At 42.5% G+C, this 12142-nt stretch overlaps 1 protein-coding gene across 2 annotated transcripts in view; it reads right to left on the bottom strand.

Annotated features, from left to right (window-relative positions):
• Nucleotides 1-10712, bottom strand: part of LOC119965151 (uncharacterized protein KIAA0232-like) — a 79964-nt gene extending 69252 nt beyond the window's left edge. The window contains exons 1-2 of one of the 2 annotated variants that reach the window (XM_038795500.1): nt 10556-10712; nt 7653-7735 (exon numbers count right to left, since the gene is read on the bottom strand). The gene's annotated coding sequence lies outside the window, so the exon portion shown is untranslated. The remainder of the gene's footprint in view (nt 1-7652; nt 7736-10555) is intronic. The other variant, XM_038795499.1, reaches the window with a different exon arrangement.
• Nucleotides 10713-12142: the final 1430 nt, after the last annotated feature.

Genomic DNA, 12142 nt, shown 5'->3' with positions numbered 1-12142 from the left:
GTAAATGAATTGAACAGGTATTTTGCATCAGTATTCACTATAGATACAAGTAACATCCCAGAAGCAGCTATATCCCAGGAAATGGAAGGGAGGGAGGAATTCAGGAAAATTACAATCACCAGAGAGTTGGTACTGAGTAAATTGTTGGAGCTAAGGGCTGACAAGAGCTCGGGTCTGATGGGCATCATGTTAGGGTCTTAAACAAAGTGTCTAGTGAGATAGTTGATGCATTGGTTTTGATTTTCCAAAACTCCCTAGATTCAGGGAAAGTCCTATTAGATTGGAAGATAGCAAATCTAATTATTATTCAAAAAGGGAGGAAGACAGAAAGTAGGAAACTACAGGCCAGTTAGCTTAACATCTGTTGAACAGAAAATGTTAAGAAGCTATTATTAAACAAGTTATAGTGGCACACTTGGATAAGTTTAAGTTAATCAGGCAGAGCCAATGTGGTTTGGTGAAAGCAAAATCACGTTGAACCAACTTATTGGGGTTCTTTGAGGAAGTAACATTTGCTGTGGATAAAGGGGAACCAGTGGATGTACTGTAGTTAGATTTGCAGAAGGTATTTGATAAAGTGTCACATCAAAGGTTATTAAAGAAAAAAAAAGCTCATGGTAGGGGCGGCACGGTAGCACAAGTGGTTAGCGCTGTTGCGTCACAGCGAACAGGGACCCGGGTTTAATTTCTGGCTTGGGTTACTGTCTGTGCGGAGTCTGCACGTTCTCCCCGTGTCTACGTGGGTTTCCTCCGGATGCTCCGGTTTCTTCCCACATGTCCCAAAAGACGTGTTTGTTAGGTGAATTGGACATTCTGAATTCTCCATTCTGAATTCTCCCTCAATGTACCCCAACAGGTGGCGCATGTGGCGACTGGGGGATTTTCATAGTAACTTCATTGCAGTGTTAATGTAAGTCTACTTATGACACTAATAAAAATTATTTAATGGGGGTAACATGTAGGCATGGAAAGATGATTGTCTGGATAAGAGGAAGCAGAGTGTAGGCATAAATAGGTCTTTTTCATGTCAGCAAGATGTAATGAGAGGTGTGCCACAGGGATCAGTGCTGGGACCGTAACTGTTTACAATTTATATATATGGCTTGGATGAAAGGATTGCAGGGACGGTTGCCAAATTTGCTAATTACACAAAGATAGGCGAAGAGGACATAAAAAATCTACAGAAAGATTGATAAGTTAAGTGAGTGGGTAAAGATCTGGCAAATCGAGCATAATGTGGGCAAATGTGGAATTGTCTATTTTGGTAACGAGGAGCAATTTCAGAGCTCTAAGGTGCAGAGGGATCTGGCTGTCAGAGTGCATAATACCAAAGGGTAATATGCAGGTACAGCAAGTAATTAGGAAAGCTAATGGAATGTTATTATTTATCACAAGGGAAATTGAATACAAAAGTAGGGAGATTATGCTTCAGTTGTAAGGGCACAAAAACCATAGTCATAGAATTCCTACAGTGCAGGAAGACAACATTTGGCCTATTGCATCTGCACCAACCCTCTGAAAGAACACCCTATCTAGGCCCCTCCCCCATAATCCCACCTAACCTACACACCTTGGACACTATTGGACAATTTAGTTTGGCCAGTTCCACTTAAACCTGCACATCTCTGGACTCTGGGAGGAAACCGGAGCACCTGGAGGAAACCCATTCAGACACAGGAAGGAAATGCAAACTCCACATGACAGTCATCCAAGTCGGGAATTGAACCCGGTTCCCTGGTGCCGTGAAGCAGCAGTGCTAACCCGTGCCGCCGTGCTGCTCTAGTGAGACCATAAGTGGAGTACCATGTACAGTATTGGTCGCATTATTTAAGGAAGGATGTAAATGCTTTGGAAGCAATTCAGAGAAGGTTTACCAGGCTAATATCTGGGATAGGTGCATTGTCTTATGAGGAAAGGTTGGATAGGCTAGGCTTGTATCCATCAGGGTTTAGAAAAGGAAAGGCGACTTGACCGAAACGTTTAAGATCCTGATGTATCCTGACAGGGTGGATGTGGAGGACATCTTTCTTCTTGTGGGAAAATCTAGAACCGGGGTCAGTGTTTAAAGATAAGGAGTCATCCATTTGAAATGGAGATGAGGTCCTATTCCAAAAGCAGTTTGAATCTGATGCCAAGTGCAAAAAGAGATTGCCAGGTATCCAGCAATAGTGATATCATCAAGCAATATATGCAGCCAATCATATGGAAATATCTTCACAGACAAGAAACCAAGTAGTAAAATCTTGCTTGCGTTTAAAATTTTAAGAGTGAAAAAAAATGATTGGGACCTGACAGAAGAGGCCATCGACAGCGTTATCAAGCACCACTTGCTTAGTAATAACCTGTTCACTGATGCTCAGTTTGCTCTGCCATGAGCACTCAGCTCCGGACTTCATCACAGTCTTAGTTCAAACATGGACAAAAGAGCTGAACTCAAGAGGTGATGCAAGTGCCCGCCCTTAACATCAAGGCAGCATTTGATTGAGTATGGCATCAAGGAGCCCCAGCAAAACTGGGGTCAATGGAAATCAGAAGGAAAACTCTCTGCTGGTTGCAGTCACATCTAGCACGAAATAAAATGGAAGTCAGTCATTTCAGCTCCAAGACATCATTGCAGGAGTGCCCTAGGCCCAACCATCTTGAGCTGTTTCATCAATGACCTCCCTTCCATCATAAGGTCAGAAGTGGGTTGTTTGTTGATGATTGCACGATGTTCTGCACCATACGCTACTCCTCAGATACTAAAGCAGTCCACAACCAAATGCAACAAGACCTGGACAATATCCAGGCTTGGGTTGACAAGTGGCAAATAACATTCGCGCCACCTAAGTGCCAGACAATGACCATCTCCAACAAGAGAGAATCTAATCATTGCCCTTTTGACATTCAATAGCATTACCATCACTGAATTCCTCCATTGCCAACATCGTGGAGATTACCATTGACCAGAAACTGAACTGGACTAGAAATACTGTGGCTACAAGAGCAGGTCAAAGGATAGGAATCCTGTGGCAAGTAACTCACCTCAACTCCCCAAAGCCTGCCCACCATCGACAAAGCACAAGTGTGGTGGAATACGCTCCACTTGCTTGATGAGTGCAGTTCCAAGAACACTCAAGAAACTTGACACCATCCAGGACAAAACAATCTGCTTCATTTACACCTCATCCACAAACATCCACTCCCTCCCCACTGACGCACAGTAGCAGCTGTGTGTGCTACAAGGTGCACTATCCACAGGTGTACTGCAGGAATTCATTTAAGGTTCATTAAACAGCATCTTCCAAATCCTTAACCACTACCATCATAGACAAGGTCTGCAGACACATGGGAACCCCACCACCTGGAGGTACCCCTCCAAGCCACTCACCATCCTGACTTGGAAATATATCACCTTTCCTTCACTGTGACTGGGTCAAAATGCTGGAACTTCCTCCCTTACTGCGCTGTGGGTGCATCCACACCACATATACTTCAGCGATTCAAAAACGCAGCTCACCACCACCTTCTCAAGGGCAATAAATGCTGGCTTAGCTAGCTAACACCACATTCCATGAATGAATAATAAGATTAAGGTAGAAGCCGAAATATCATAAATGACCCTATTTTAAACATATTGAAAATATGAATGTTTATCATAATGGAGCAATTTGACTGTCCTCAAATATAAATGTAAGTAATTAGGAACTCAATACATTGTTAAAATCTAAGTTAGAGTTCATTTAATAGAGTGCAACTTTTTCATGGGTTTTAGAACAAGACCTAATAGCACCAAAGAGGCAAGTCTCAATTAGTTCAGTGACTTTTATTTGAGTGCAGTCTGGAAGGGTTTCAACAATGCACCCTATAGAATCAATGATCGCATCACATGGGTTTTCTGTATTTAACTGTGCATGTGTGGACTCTAGAGAGTTTCAGAAGAGTAACAATGGCAAATGTTGACAGTTTAGTTCTCATTACCACTGCAAAATCAAGGCTGTTATTTACAGGTTAATTGCTATGGGGAATTTCTATAGATTGAAATTATTCACAAATTACTGGCTTTTTTCACTTTTGTTAACTTTTTAAAGCAATTACACAGTTGTGTTTTGATGCTGTATCCATCTGCAACAAGTTACATTTTGAAGTTACTCATGACGAAATGGAAGTATATGGTGTTTTATAACACACAAAACATCAGTACTACTGTGGCTGAATGTATCAATTTCTGTTTTTCATGCTATGGTAGTCCAGAATTTTTATCAGTGTCTTAAGGAATTACATTCTACATTTTTGTCTATTTTCCCCATTAAAAAAAACATAAAAGATTTAGCTTGATTGCTATAGGTTAAATTTATCCATGTATTTTTATCAACTTTTAAAAAATTTCCAGGATGCGCAGAAGGATGGGTCGACAACATGTAGCAGATTGAAAGTACTTATTTTTATCAAAAACCATTCCATTGAAAACAAAAACTCAGCTGGAAATATCCACCCGAGTCTGATGGAGGAAGTTAGGGATAGTATTGGGTGAAAAAATAGGCGTATAATGTTGCAACGGATAGCAGTAAGCCTGAGGGCTGAATGTGTTTTAGAAAACAGCAAAGGGCGAGCACCACGTTGATAACAAAAAAGAGAATCGTAGAATGAAAATAATAAAAATATAAAAATAGGTGAGAAGAGTTTTACAAATATATAAAAAGAGCAGCTGAATTAAATGTTGGTCCCTTAGAGATAGAGACAGGAAACTTCACCATGGGGAATGAACAAATAGCACAGGTGTTTGTCAAATATTTTGTCTTACACAGGCAAAGATACAACTTACATATTGGAAATAAAGGGTAATCAAGGTGCTAACAGAGTGGGGAAATCAAGGTAATTAATATCAGCAGACAAAGAGTAGTCAAGAAACTTAAGGAACGAAAATCCAACAAATCCCCAGGACCTGATGGTATACATCATAGGTTCTAAATAAGGTCATTACAGAGATAGTGAACACACTGGTTATAATTTTCCAAATTCTCTAGCCTCTAGGGTGGTCCCAGGAGATTTGAAATGAGGAAATGTAATATGCTAGTCAAGAAAGAAGGGAGAAAACAGAGAACCACAGGATTCTTATCCTGACATATCATAGCACAGGAAGCAAATGACTAATACAAAAAGATATAGTAATGTATCAAAGTTTTCTGATGATACAAAGTTAGGTGGGAATGTAAGCTGTGAGGAGGACACAAATAAGCTGCAAAGAGATATTGACAGATTAAGTTAGTGGGCAACAAGTGATAGGTGGAGTATAATATAGGAAACCGTGAGGTTATTCACTTCAACAGTAAGAAAAATAGTACTTTTTAAAAGGTGTGAAACTTCTAAATGCTGATCTTCAGAGGGGCTTAGGTGTACTCTTACAAGGAACACGAGTTAGCATGCAAAGATAGCAAGCAATTTTGAAGGCAAATTCTATGTTCATCTTTATCGCAAGGGGATTGGAGTACATAAACAAAGAACTCTTGCTACAATTGTATAGGCAAAACCATGTCTGGAACTCTGTGCGGTTTTGGTCTCCATCGACAAGATAGATATATCTGCACTGGAAGCAATACAGCAAAGATTCACTAGATTTGTCCCTGGGATGAGAGGGTTGTCCTATAATGAGGCTGAGTAAACTGTGCTAATGCTCTCTGGAGTTTAGAAGAATGAGGGCGATCTCACAGATTTCATAGAATTTACAGTGCCGAAGGAGGCCATTCGGCCCATTGAATCATTGGAAAGAGCACCCTACTTAAGCCCAGGCTTCCACCCTATCTCCGTAACCCAGAAACTCGACCTAACATTTTGGACACTAAGGGGCAATTTAGCCTGGCTAATCCACCTAACCTGCACATCTTTGGACTGTGGTAGGAAACCGGGACACCCGGAGGAAACTCACGCAGACATGGGGAGGAAGTGAAAACTCCACACAAACATGATGTGGAGATGCCGGCGTTGGACTGGGGTGAGCACAGTAAGAAGTCTTGTAACACCAGGTTAAAGTCCAACAGGTTTGTTTCAAATCACGAGCTTTCGGAGCACTGCTCCGAGGAAGGATGCATAGGTTCAGAAGGAACTTGTATTATATGGCAGCGCTTTTGGAGCAGGACATGTGTTTGATAGCACTTTTGTTTACTGGGAAATTCTGTGTCGTTGACAGAAGTGACAGGAATCTTGTGAAATGACATTCCAGGATCTGTCAGAGCTGCAGAGTGGGGGTGGGGAGAGACAAGACAGCAGCTCTTAGGAGGATACCAGGATTTAGGTACTACCTGGGGGTTAGCCACTTAAGCAAGTCTTATTGGGGTTGCAGAACAATTAGTGAGTAGCTTTACAACTGGGATGCGATGCAGAGGGATTGCAGGGTCCAATGGGATTTTGAGGGGATCAAATAGTGGGATAGGTCGCTGGGGTGGAGATGAAAGTTGGTGTGTAATCTTTCAGCAGTGGTAGGAAGATGTCCGAGGGTAATCTGTCCCAACCCATCCCATACTTGGTTGCACCCAGCCTTCAATGCACACACAGTTGGCAAATAAGAGTATTAGCTTTTTGCACTGAATGAAAACCAAGAAATAGAGAGGTGGATCAACGTGTTTGACAACTTGTGGGCAAATTAAGATAAATTTCACTTATTTTTGTGCACCCAGTTATATTGTAAATTGTACATTTTATCCTGGCGTAATGAAAGTCTGAGGGGGGGGGGGGGGAATGTACTTAAGATTTTTAAATGATATTTTCATAGTATCATAGAATTTACAGTGCAGAAGGAGGCCATTCAGCCCATCGAGTATGCACTGGCCCTTGGAACGAGCACCCCACTTAAGCCCACACTTCCAACAAATCCCCGTAACCCCACCTAATGTTTTTGGACACTAATAGCAATTTAGCATAGCCAATCCACCTAACCTGCACATCTTTGGACTGTGGGAGGAAACCCATGCAGACACGGGGATAAAGTGCAGACTCCGCACAGACAGTGACCCAAGTCGGGAATCGAACCTGGAACTCTGGAGCTGTGAAGTAACTGTGCTAACCATTGTGCTACCATCTTGCCCATTGAGAGAGTAAACTTGTGCATTATTACCTTGCAGAAGTTTACATATCACTAAATTATAAACAATAGATTTGAAGTAAAATTAATAAATTTGTAGGAGTGAATTCGGGTCTCGAGATTTGCCAACTCAACAGTGCTATCTTGGAAGACACAATCAGCGGTGAGAAAAATGTAAACACTGGTGTTAATCATTAGAGGGGCATGACTGAAAGGCTTGGTGACATGTGCAGGACAAGACAATGTGTCAGGACATCCAAATGCAGACAAGCAAACAAGGGCAAGAAGAAATAATATTTAATGAACTTAACTATATAAAATTAATAGCAGTTAGAAATCTCGATGATTGCTCTAATATTTGTGGATTTTTAAAATGTTATAATCAATAAAAGAGCTGGCACAAAATCTCGAATACGATTTCCTGAACCTGATGACAGCTCAAGAACTTACACAGCACATTACATTCAATCCAAGTGTGGCTTAACTAAGAGTGAAAATCATTTTAAAAAATACTATTATTCAAAAACTACTCAACCTCTGGATATCAGGTCACTGATGTCACACTAAGTGTATGATTTTATTGAGCTTAACTTACCACAAATCCAGTCTGAAAAGTATACTCTGTTGTCTTGCTTGTTGTGGCAGAAGCTTGAAGTTACACAGGTGTAATTCTTTCTCCTAGATTGAAGGAAGACAAAAATAAGAGTAAATAATATGTCTCACACAAGAAATAAGACCCGTTTTAATATGTAGTAAATAGTTTAACATTCTGACAAAATTCCTAATACCTAAAAAGCATCTTTTTAAAGTTCAGAAATTAAAATGGAATGTGCTAACATCTAATTTCAATGGCTGAAAACATTGAAATCAAAGTGATCCATTCATTTCATCCACAACAGACTAAGTACAGATCATCTAGTGGAGAAAGACAAATACTTTCTGCTACCATAGCAGGATATCCCAATTTTAAACAGCAAATTGTGACGTTTGCAAAGTTACAGAAGTGAAACACCAGGCACAATTCGATCACTGTTGCCTTCTCACAGCTACACACTCGCTGACAGGTGCTCAGCTGCTCCCTGGATATATATTTGTTTTCCTTTTTGGATCAAATCCTTTCTTTGCACCATCGGGCATGTCCACCATCAACGCTATGGTGATAGTTAAAGCTTTGGAAAATGTAAATTTTGTCTTTATTGTAAAAATAGAAGTTGCAAAATAGCCTGAAAGAAACATTGAATTTGGGATGGGGGCAGGGAGGAATACGGAGAGATCACTTCATGCCTTAACTCAAGTGCATGTTCTGAATTGTGCCACTCATGCTGCCTCAACATTTATTCACCTTCAAATATAATTATGAATACCTCAATTATAGAGCTCCTAAGATAAAATCAACAGTACCAATGCAAAGTTCCTGTCAATTCAAGATCAAAAATCTTCCCAACTCCAGAACATGAATTTATTCAATACAATATCATATGGAGACAGTAGAACTGCGTGCTCTCCTTCAAATAAACCAGTTTTGTTTAATAAACTTTTCAAAATTCACAATGATATAGGTTTTAAAAAATATATGATTCTTCTTCTGTTAGCCACGCTAAACCAAGCATAATTTTGTATTTTGCAAAACAACATTAAAGCAGTTATTTTGATATTGACAAAAGAAAAAAACATTCCAAATAGAATTTTGGGCAAACTGTTGAAAAAAAATTAAAAGAATTTCAAAGAACTCAGCATATCAAAAACACAGCATCAAGAATTTTCCTCACTCCTCCCAAAAGACTGAACTACTCACAAGGCCAGTAGTAGTAGTCATAAGTGCCACCTGAAGATCAACATAGATTTTGAACAAAAGCTTCTTGCTAAAAAAAACTTAAGGAAAGCATGGGTTAGGAATGCACCTACATACAAGAAATAAGAGAAGAAATGTGCGATCGAAGTGATTCAAGCAAAAGACAAGATTTATAGCATTAAGTTCCACAAATTTGGGAATCAGTTAGTATACGATGTAAACAGGGTATATTGAGAAAGTTCTGCTACTGACCAGAACTCTGGACCCTGGATTGCCTGTTCAGATCACTTAAGATTAATTTGCATTTATACACTATCTCTCTCATAGAAAGATTTTAAAAAGTGATTTATTGCCACCAAGCAGGAGAGGGGAATGATTGATTGGATATAGTGATTTAAAAGGTCTTCGAAAGAAATTGTAGAGCAAAGTAGCTGAGGGTGCAGTTGAACAGTGCAAGGGTGTAATCAGTGAAAGAATTTTGGTCAATGGTACAGCAGAGAATGAACACAGTTGAAGGGACAGAGGGTGTAGGTGATGACATAAGGCTGGGGAAGATTTCATAATGAAACCATGTGACTAAAATGAAGTTTGTTGAAAATGATCTGGACTGGTACAATGTCTCAGGTTTTCTGCAATTGAGAATTAAGGATACAGCAATGGATTTGAGGGTCTCTTTCCAGCAATCATATCTAGGTATGTATGAAATTTGGACTTTTGATACACACAGTGATAACCATTTCCAACTGCTTGGGATGTCAAACTGATTCTTAATAGATGTTGCTGTTGGTTTCAGGAACTTTGTTGTGCAAGGAACTTCGAAAACAGGGAAGAGTAAGTGGGGAAGCTATATAGATCCTTTCCGCCCCTGCAAATTCTGGCAGGAAAATGTAAAGAAATCCCAATGATTTTTGATAAAATTGGCCTCCTGCAAGAAACATTGGGGTGAAACAGAAGCCGGTTTTGGGGGGAGGCAGATAAAAATGATATGGGGGGACAAAGCAGATGATGAGGGGGGACAAAGCAGATACGGAGGGACAAAGCAGATACAGAGGAGAGCTGATACGGAGGAGGGGGGGGGGCTGATAAATGGGGGGGGTGATAAATGGGGGGGGCTGATAAATGGGTAGGGGGCTGATAAATGGGTAGGGGGCTGATAAATGGGTAGGGGGCTGATAAATGGGAGAGGCTGATAAAGGGTGGGGCTGATAAATGGGGAGGGGGTAATAAATGGGGAGGGGCTGATGAGGGGGGGCGCTGATAAATGGGCGGGGGTGGTTGATAAAAGGGGGTGGCACCGGGTGCTGAACAAAGCCCTGGATGTCTCCCATGCCGCACTCAGAGTTGTCTCGGGAACTGATTGAAAGTTCTTGTTGCGAAGGGGCGTGGGGGAAGCTGTCTGTCATCGCAGTGAGTGAGCGGCCCCGGCGCCGCCTCGAACTCTAACCCAACACCGGGGGTGGGGAGGAAGGGAGGGCGGCGGCTTCCACCGTCCCGCACCCCGGGGACGGCCCCGCCCCTACTCCCGCGAGCCGGGGCCCAGCCGGAAGGGGGAGGCCCCACCTTCTCGGCCCCTGAGACCGTTAGCCGTCCCGGCCTAGCCGCCCCCTGCCCGGCTGGGCTGACTCGGAGCTGGGCCGCTGCCCGCTGGATTGTCCGCCCGCTTGGCCCGAGCTCACGCACCCTCCGCCTCTCCCTCCCGCACTCACTCTCTATGTCTGTCTGTCTGTCTGTAGCGCTCGCTCCCTCCGGCGGCTGTCCGTTTGCGGCGCGCGGATCCGGTGATTGTGGAACGCGGCGGGGGAATCGTCCGGCGCAGCACGTCACAATGCCCTCCGCTCCTCGGCCAATGGGGGACGAGCTCCAGCAGCCCGTCCGCCCCCTCCCCCTCCTCACGTCAACATTCCAGAGGGCGAGGCGCGTGAGGGGCGGCAGCGCTTTGTGCTGCTGGGCGGCTCGGAGCCGACAGTGGGAGCAACATGCACAAGCACACAGGCTGCAGCGTCCAACTCACCAATCCTTGCACATTTCCGTGCCAAACAGCTCAGAAAATGTCTCATTCATTTCTAAAATAATGAAGCATTGTACAGTGTGCATGCTGTGTTTGGCGGAAGACATTTTACTGGATATATTTACATTTAAATTATGCTATACGGAAATAAACTTTTGGTAATATATCTAATGGTTTAGTGTTGCTGAAGCCATATTATACTGACAGCTGAGTCGGGACATTTTTTTGCGCGAAGGATAAAGCCGTCACATTTCCTGAAAAGAATATATTTCCCTCAATCAAGGCTCCATAAGTCTGCATAACAATATCCAACAACTGGTGCTCTTGCCACAGAAGCAGGTCTTTCAGCCAGTCATGTCCTTTCCAACCCTCTTCAAGAACTCAGAATCACATAACGCTGAAGAGGTCCATTGAGTCTACACCAACGTGAAAAACATCTGACCTGCCTGCCTCATCCCATTTGCCAGCACTTGGCCCATAGCCTTGAATGACATGACCTGTCAAGTGCTCATCCAGGTACACTCTAAACCAGTGTTCTTCAAACTTTTTTCCAGGGACCCATTTTTACCAACCGGCCAACCTTCGGGACCTAACCCGGCTGTCCTTCGCGACCCACGCCGGCCGACCTGTGCGACCCACTCCGGCCAACCTGTGCGACCCACCATTTTCTCTTACCTTGTTTGCTGCTGACAAAAATGGAGGAAATGGTTTTAGGTCCCTTTGGCCCTCGTACACGCTCCTCCAATGGAACCTGTTGGATGAAGGTGAAGCCTTCCTGTGTCGGAAAGTATGGAGTCTCCATCTGTTCAAAGTTCTGAAATTTTTCCTGTAAAATTTGATCAAATATCCCCCCCCCCCCCGAACTTGTAAAAAATAAAATGAATAAAATAAATGAAAAAATTAATAACCCCCCCCCCCGAACTTGTAAAAAAAGAATAAAACAAATGAAAAAAATAAAAATTAAATGAATAAAATAAATAAATAAAAACCACGACAGAACTTGTAAAACAAAAAGCTGCAACTGTTTAAAAAAATAGCGGCTGCACTGTGCATGCATGCCCAATTACTGGCACGCATGCGCGCCGATCATCGTGCGCGCATGCGCAATGCGGCCAAATATTTTAACATATTCACGGAATGCACATGCCCGCCGATCATCATAACTTAAATGTTCATACCAGAAAACATCCTGGCGAATCTCCTCTGCACCACCCCCAGTGCGATGACATTATTCCTATAATGGGGTGACCAGAACTACACATAGTACTCCAGCTGTGGCCTGACC

This window comes from Scyliorhinus canicula, chromosome 4 (genome assembly GCF_902713615.1).
Source record: "Scyliorhinus canicula chromosome 4, sScyCan1.1, whole genome shotgun sequence".
Lineage (NCBI taxonomy): Eukaryota > Metazoa > Chordata > Chondrichthyes > Carcharhiniformes > Scyliorhinidae > Scyliorhinus > Scyliorhinus canicula.
Note: the sequence above shows the minus strand (reverse complement) of the source record. Positions and strands in the feature narration are given on the sequence as shown.